Consider the following 8,188-nt stretch of genomic DNA (forward strand, 5'->3'; position numbering starts at 1 on the left):
TCGTGGTAAGCTCTTGATGATTCAGAAATACATGCCTCCGCTCGCAAAACTTCAAACTGCATTATCTCTAAAACGACAATAGATATCTCAAATCTGTTAAATGATAAATGATCTACAGTTGAAGGACAACATTATAGAAAAAGAATGTGGACAATTTCAAAGTTCACCAAGGTCACAATTAATCATCAAATATATGATGCAATACAAAACTTGAGAACCGGAAGTCGTAGAGACATGGGACTATCACCATTCAACTCAGGACCACTTGACCTTTCAAATGTCACAAGGTCAAGGTCATAGTATAATGTGAAGGTCAAGGTGAAATTTAATCATGACCTGACATTGACCTCAAATTGAAGGTCTTGAACTACTGATCATCTTTGCAGTTTATAGTAGGTTGATATCTGTTACCTTTAAAAAGATATACACACAATACTATACTTTTAAGAATCATCCCGTCGTAACTTTTGAACAGACAGTCGGAATCTTTTGAGCTCAGTGTATAAAATGTAGAGCTCGTCGAGAGGAACATTTTATACACTGTAAGTATGCAGCAAACTCTTATCGTTTTCTTAATATGCAAGCTTGAAATTGCAGCGTAATTTTTTTTTGCACTTGGTGACCTTTGACCTTGGGTGCAAATTAAAGGTCACATGAACTTAAGATTATTGGTGTAGGTCCCAAGTCTTTACGACTTCCGGTTCTCGAGATACAATTTTTCAAAAATTGTGTATATTTTTTCAAGGGAAATAACTCCTTATAAGGGTTAACAACAAAATGATTGTATATGTTTATTATCATTGCCATTTGGTCTTGTACATGTTGCCGTTTTCAAATCGATTCTATCTTGCATACTTTTTGAGAAAAATGTAAAAGAAAGAAATTACTTCAAGGGGACGTAACTCTCATAGGGAATGATGAAATCCTTAGCAGCCTCATATGGTAACACATCATGATGAGATCTAACTTTTGTCCAAATAAGGTCATGATATCTTTTAAAACATTTAAGGGGGGCCATGTTGAAAAAAATCAATTAAAGGGAGATAACTTCTAAAGGGGATGATGAAATCCTACAAAAGTTCATCTGGTAAAAGTTCATGATGAGGTCTATCAATGATCCATATTTGGTCTTGATAACTTCAACAGAAAGGGGATGAGACCTTGTCAAACAAATGTTGGAAGAAAAAAAAGAAAAAGACTAGTATCTCAATTGTTTGTAAAACAATTGAAAGGTCTTTCCTGTAAAAGTGATGTTTTCGTTATGTACTTTGTACGACCTTTCGTTTGATATACGACAAGCATACCTTTTCAAACTTTTCGCTTTTAACACTTAATGACCTCATCCGCCTACAGTTTTGAGATCAGAAGTATGATATATGTAATACAGAGTAGATGAGCTTTCATTTGATATGCGACAACGCCATTTTCTAGAAAGTTTGATTTTTGCACTTAATAACCCTATCCAACTAATTTTTTGAGGTCGGGAATTTGATATTTTAAATGTACACATCATGACCTTTCATTTGATATACAACAACCCTATCTTTAAAGAAAATTTATATTTTGCACTCAATGACCCCATCCAACCCATTTTTGGGAGACGTCAATTTGAAATTTGAAATGTACGCTTTATGTTCTTTCATTTGATATGCGACAACCTTACCATCTGAGAAATTTGAATGTTTGCACTAAATGAACCCACCCTGCCCACTGGGATGAAAAGGGGGTTCAAAATTTTCATTTTTAGGTAGAGTTTATTTAGACCTTCAATTTGATATATCAGATGACCCCATTTGACAAAGTACAAATAATGATGCAATATCAACTATATAAATAGAAGTTATGAAACTTACAAAGTCAATGCAAAACTTGAAAATTTCAAAATGATTTTTTGGTGTATTTTTCCATGGAATGTTTTTGGTATTTGGTCAAACATATAACTATGTCAACCTCTTCAATTTCTTAAACATTTTAAGTGGTAAGCTCTTGTTGATTCAGAAATACATGCCTCCGCTCGCAAAACTTTAAACTGCAGTATCTCTATAACGACAATAGATATCTCAAATCTGTTAAATGATAAATGATCTACAGTTGAAGGACAACATTATAGAAAAAGAATTGGGACAATTTCAAAGTTCACCAAGGTCACAATTAATCATCAAATATATGATGCAATACCAAACTTGAGAACCGGAAGTCATAGAGACATGGGACTATCACCATTCAACTCAGGACCACTTGACCTTTTAGAGATCACAATGTCAAGGTCATAGTATAATGTGAAGGTCAAGGTGAAATTGCATCATGACGTAACATTGACCTCAAATTGAAGGTCTTGAATTACTGATCATCTTTGCAGTATATAGTAGGTTGATATCTGTTACCTTAAAAAAGATATACACAAAATACTAGATTTTTAAGAATCATCCCGTTGTAACTTTTGAACAGACAGTCGGACATTTTTCGGTTAATAATATAAAATGTAGAGCTCGTCGAGAGGAACATTTTATACGCTGTATGTATGCAGCAAAGTCTTATCGTTTTCCTAATATGTAAGCTTGAAATTGCAGCGTAATTTTTTTTTGCACTCAGTGACCTTTGACCTTGGGTGCATATTCAAGGTCACATGAATTACAGATTATTGGTGCAGGTCCCAAGTCTCTACGACTTCCGGTTCTGAAAATAAAAAAATTCTAAAACTGTTCACAATTTTTCAAGGGGAATAACTCCTTATAAGGGTTAATAACAAAATGATTGTATATGTTCAATAACATTGCCATCTGTTCTTGTACATGTTACCGTTTTCAAATCGATTCTGTCTTGAATACTTTTTTGCTAAAAATGTAAAAGAAAGAAATTGCTTCAAGGGGACATAACTCTCATAAGGGATGATGAAATCCTTAGCAGCCTCATATGGTAACATATCATGATAAGATCTAGCTATTGTCCAAATAAGGTCATGATATCTTTTAAAACATTTAAGGGGGGCCATGTTGAAAAAAATCAATAAAAGGGAGATAACTTCTAAAGGGGATGATGAAATCCTACAAAAGTTCATCTTGTAAAAGTTCATGATGAGGTCTATCGATGGTTCAATTTTGGGATTGATAACTCCAATAGAAGCGGTAGGAGGGCGTGCCAAAAAAATGCTGGAAGAAAAAAAAGAAAAAACTAGTATCTCAATTGTTTGTAAAACAATTGAAAGGTCTTTCCTGTAAAAGTGATGTTTTCGTTATGTACTTTGTACGACCTTTCGTTTGATATACGACAAGCATACCTTTTCAAACTTTTCGCTTTTAACACTTAATGACCTCATCCGCCTACAGTTTTGAGATCGGAAGTATGATATATGTAATACAGAGTAGATGAGCTTTCATTTGATATGCGACAACGCCATTTTCTAGAAAGTTTGATTTTTGCACTTAATAACCCTATCCAACTAATTTTTTGAGGTCGGGAATTTGATATTTTAAATGTACACATCATGACCTTTCATTTGATATACAACAACCCTATCTTTAAAGAAAATTTATATTTTGCACTCAATGACCCCATCCAACCCATTTTTGGGAGACGTCAATTTGAAATTTGAAATGTACGCTTTATGTTCTTTCATTTGATATGCGACAACCTTACCATCTGAGAAATTTGAATGTTTGAACTAAATGAACCCACCCTGCCCACTGGGATGAAAAGGGGGTTCAAAATTTTCATTTTTAGGTAGAGTTTATTTAGACCTTCAATTTGATATATCAGATGACCCCATTTGACAAAGTACAAAAAATGATGCAATATCAACTATATAAATAGAAGTTATGAAACTTACAAAGTCAATGCAAAACTTGAAAATTTCAAAATGATTTTTTGGTGTATTTTTCCATGGAATGTTTTTGGTATTTGGTCAAACATATAACTATGTCAACCTCTTCAATTTCTTAAACATTTTAAGTGGTAAGCTCTTGTTGATTCAGAAATACATGCCTCCGCTCGCAAAACTTTAAACTGCAGTATCTCTATAACGACAATAGATATCTCAAATCTGTTAAATGATAAATGATCTACAGTTGAAGGACAACATTATAGAAAAAGAATTGGGACAATTTCAAAGTTCACCAAGGTCACAATTAATCATCAAATATATGATGCAATACCAAACTTGAGAACCGGAAGTCATAGAGACATGGGACTATCACCATTCAACTCAGGACCACTTGACCTTTCAGAGATCACAATGTCAAGGTCATAGTATAATGTGAAGGTCAAGGTGAAATTGCATCATGACGTAACATTGACCTCAAATTGAAGGTCTTGAATTACTGATCATCTTTGCAGTATATAGTAGGTTGATATCTGTTACCTTAAAAAAGATATACACAAAATACTAGATTTTTAAGAATCATCCCGTTGTAACTTTTGAACAGACGGTCGGACATTTTTCGGTTAATAATAAAAAATGTAGAGCTCGTCGAGAGGAACATTTTATACGCTGTATGTATGCAGCAAAGTCTTATCGTTTTCCTAATATGTAAGCTTGAAATTGCAGCGTAATTTTTTTTTGCACTCAGTGACCTTTGACCTTGGGTGCATATTCAAGGTCACATTAATTACAGATTATTGGTGCAGGTCCCAAGTCTCTACGACTTCCGGTTCTGAAAATAAAAAAATTCTAAAACTGTTCACAATTTTTCAAGGGGAATAACTCCTTATAAGGGTTAATAACAAAATGATTGTATATGTTCAATAACATTGCCATCTGTTCTTGTACATGTTACCGTTTTCAAATCGATTCTGTCTTGAATACTTTTTGCTAAAAATGTAAAAGAAAGAAATTGCTTCAAGGGGACATAACTCTCATGAGGGATGATGAAATCCTTAGCAGCCTCATATGGTAACATATCATGATAAGATCTAGCTATTGTTCAAATAAGGTCATGATATCTTTTAAAACATTTAAGGGGGGCCATGTTGAAAAAAATCAATAAAAGGGAGATAACTTCTAAAGGGGATGATGAAATCCTACAAAAGTTCATCTTGTAAAAGTTCATGATGAGGTCTATCGATGGTCCATATTTGGTCTTGATAACTTCAACAGAAAGGGGATGAGGCCTTGTCAAACAAATGTTGGAAGAAAAAAAAGAAAAAGAACTAGTATCTCAATTGTTTGTAAAACAATTGAAAGGTCTTTCCTGTAAAAGTGATGTTTTCGTATTGTAATTTGTACGACCTTTCGTTTGATATAAGACAGCATACCTTCTGAAACTTTTCGCTTTTTACACTTAATGACCTCATCCGCCTACATTTTTGAGATCGGAATTATGATACATGGAACAGAGTAGATGAGCTTTCTTTTGATATGCGACAACACCATGTTCTAAAAAGTTTGATTTTTGCACTTAATAACCCTATCCAACTAATTTTTGGAGGTCGGGAATTTGATATATCAAATGTACACATCATGACCTTTCATTTGATATACAACAACCCTACCTTAAAAGAAAATTTATTTTTTGCACTCAATGACCCCATCCAACCAATTTTTTGGAGACGTCAATTTGAAATTTGAAATGTACGCTTTATGTTCTTTCATTTGATATGCAACAACCTTACCATCTGAGAAATTTGAATGTTTGCACTAAATGACCCCACCCGTCCCCCTGGGATGAAAAGGAGGTTTAAAATTTTCATTTTTAAGTAGAGTTTATTGAGACCTTCAATTTGATATATCAGATGACCCCATTTGACAAAGTGCAAATAATGATGCAATATCAACTATATAAATAGAAGTTATGAAACTTACAAAGTCAATGCAAAACTTGAAAATTTCAAATTGATTTTTTGGTGTTTTTTTCCATGGAATGTTTTTGGTATTTGGTCAAACATATAACTATGTCAACCTCTTCAATTTCTAAGACATTTTAAGTGGTAAACTCTTGATGATTCAGAAATACATGCCTCCGCTCGCAAAACTTCAAACTGCATTATCTCTAAAAGGACTATAGATATTTCAAATATGTTAAATGATAAACGATATACAGTTGAACAACAACATTATAGAAAAAGAATTGGGACAATTTCAAAGTTCATAAAGGTCACAATTTATCATCAAATATATGATGCAATACTAAACTTAAGAACCGGAAGTCGTAGAAACATGGGACTAGCACCATTCAACTCAGGACCACTTAACCTTTCAACTATCACAAGGTCAAGGTCAAAGTATACTGTGAAGGTCAAGGTGAAATTTCATCATGACCTGACATTGACCTCAAATTGAAGGTCTCGAACTACTGATCATCTTTGCAGTTTATAGTAGGTTGATATCTGTTACCTTTAAAAAGATATTCACACAATACTATACTTTTAAGAATCATCCCGTTGTAACTTTTGAACAGACGGTCGGACATTTTTGGGCTTATTGTATAAAATGTAGAGCTTGTCGAGAAGAACATTTCATACGCTGTATGTATGCAGCAAAGTCTTATCGTTTTCCTAATATGTAAGCTTGAAATTGCAGCGTAATTTTTGTTTGCACTCGGTGACCTTTGACCTTGGGTGCATATTAAAGGTCATATGAATTTAAGATTATTGGTGAAGGTTACAAGTCTCTATGACTTCCGGTTCTCGAATATAAATTTTTGAAAATATATTTTTAATTTCTAAAGGGAAATAACTCCTTATAAGGGTTAATAACAAATAAATTGTTTATGTTTATAAACATTGCCATCTGTTCTAATACATGCTGTCATTTTCAATTAAATTCTATCTCTAATACTTTTTGAAAAAAATGCAAATAAAAGAAATTGATTCAAGGGGATATAACTCTCAAAGTAGATGATGAAATCCTATGCAGCCTCATATGGTAATACATTATGATGAGATCTACCTTTTGTCCAAATAAAGTCGTGATATCTTTTAACACATTTTGGGGGGACCATGTTGAAAAAAATCAACAAAAGGGAGATAACTTCTTAAGGGGAAGGTGAAATCCTACAAAAGTTCATCTGGTAAAAGTTCATGTTGAGGTCTATTGATGGTTTAATTTTGGTATTGATAACTCCAATAGAAGCGGTAGGAGGGCGAGCCAAACAAATGCTGGAAGAAAAAAAAGAAAAAACTAGTATCTCAATTGTTTGTAAAACAATTGAAAGGTCTTTCCTGTAAAAGTGATGTTTTCGTATTGTAATTTGTACGACCTTTCGTTTGATATAAGACAGCATACCTTCTGAAACTTTTCGCTTTTTACACTTAATGACCTCATCCGCCTACATTTTTGAGATCGGAATTATGATACATGGAACAGAGTAGATGAGCTTTCTTTTGATATGCGACAACACCATGTTCTAAAAAGTTTGATTTTTGCACTTAATAACCCTATCCAACTAATTTTTGGAGGTCGGGAATTTGATATATCAAATGTACACATCATGACCTTTCATTTGATATACAACAACCCTACCTTAAAAGAAAATTTATTTTTTGCACTCAATGACCCCATCCAACCAATTTTTTGGAGACGTCAATTTGAAATTTGAAATGTACGCTTTATGTTCTTTCATTTGATATGCAACAACCTTACCATCTGAGAAATTTGAATGTTTGCACTAAATGACCCCACCCGTCCCCCTGGGATGAAAAGGAGGTTTAAAATTTTCATTTTTAAGTAGAGTTTATTGAGACCTTCAATTTGATATATCAGATGACCCCATTTGACAAAGTGCAAATAATGATGCAATATCAACTATATAAATAGAAGTTATGAAACTTACAAAGTCAATGCAAAACTTGAAAATTTCAAATTGATTTTTTGGTGTTTTTTTCCATGGAATGTTTTTGGTATTTGGTCAAACATATAACTATGTCAACCTCTTCAATTTCTAAGACATTTTAAGTGGTAAACTCTTGATGATTCAGAAATACATGCCTCCGCTCGCAAAACTTCAAACTGCATTATCTCTAAAAGGACTATAGATATTTCAAATATGTTAAATGATAAACGATATACAGTTGAACAACAACATTATAGAAAAAGAATTGGGACAATTTCAAAGTTCATAAAGGTCACAATTTATCATCAAATATATGATGCAATACTAAACTTAAGAACCGGAAGTCGTAGAAACATGGGACTAGCACCATTCAACTCAGGACCACTTAACCTTTCAACTATCACAAGGTCAAGGTCATAGTA

This window comes from Mytilus trossulus, chromosome 10 (genome assembly GCF_036588685.1).
Source record: "Mytilus trossulus isolate FHL-02 chromosome 10, PNRI_Mtr1.1.1.hap1, whole genome shotgun sequence".
Classification (NCBI taxonomy): domain Eukaryota; kingdom Metazoa; phylum Mollusca; class Bivalvia; order Mytilida; family Mytilidae; genus Mytilus; species Mytilus trossulus.